Below are 407 nucleotides of genomic sequence, written 5' to 3'. Positions count from 1 at the left end.
TTTTGTTGATTTTCTTCTATCTTATTTAATTGTTTTGCTATTGTACTAAGATGGACATTTGTAAAATTATTTTGTTGAAGGATATTTTGAATATCTTTTTCTGAACTATCACTTGGGATTTTGAAAGGGGAAGCTTCTACTTGTTTTTCAAGGTGTGTTATTATGATCTGTCTCAAAGGTGGGTGTTCAAACTGAATTTTTAATCTAGTTGTCAAATCCCATTCTGCAGTTTTATTTCTTGTCGTTATGGGATTAACAGAACTTTGGTTTTGTTTGAAAGGGTAAGAAATTTGGTTTTGTGTTGCATAAATTTCAAACCATTCAAAAAATAATATATGGGTTTTATTTTGTAAAATGAATGCATAAAATTCATTCTGAATTTGTTTTCTTTGTTTCAAAAAGTTTTT

This window comes from Cicer arietinum, chromosome 3, assembly GCF_000331145.2.
Source record: "Cicer arietinum cultivar CDC Frontier isolate Library 1 chromosome 3, Cicar.CDCFrontier_v2.0, whole genome shotgun sequence".
Classification (NCBI taxonomy): domain Eukaryota; kingdom Viridiplantae; phylum Streptophyta; class Magnoliopsida; order Fabales; family Fabaceae; genus Cicer; species Cicer arietinum.
Note: the sequence above shows the minus strand (reverse complement) of the source record.